Source organism: Theobroma umbraticum, unplaced genomic scaffold (assembly GCF_002168275.2).
Source record: "Theobroma umbraticum cultivar Fairchild unplaced genomic scaffold, ASM216827v3 scaffold_20.0, whole genome shotgun sequence".
NCBI classification, from domain to species: Eukaryota; Viridiplantae; Streptophyta; class Magnoliopsida; order Malvales; family Malvaceae; genus Theobroma; species Theobroma umbraticum.
Genome location: NW_018397266.1, coordinates 4,496,076 through 4,496,275, shown reverse-complemented (window position 1 = coordinate 4,496,275; position 200 = coordinate 4,496,076).

The following is a 200-nucleotide window of genomic DNA, read 5'->3' as shown; positions in this document are numbered from 1 at the left end:
TACATATAATTTTATTTGTATAAAAATACCTAATTTTATGTCTAATGAATTTTTGATAAAATTCAGTAGGAAATGCTTTTTCAACGGAATTTCCGTTTCAAAAGAATTTCTAACGGAATTTTCGTTAGAAATTTCCAACGAAATTCCATTTCAAAAGAATTTCCAATGAAATTTCTTTTGGAAATTTTCGACGGAATTGC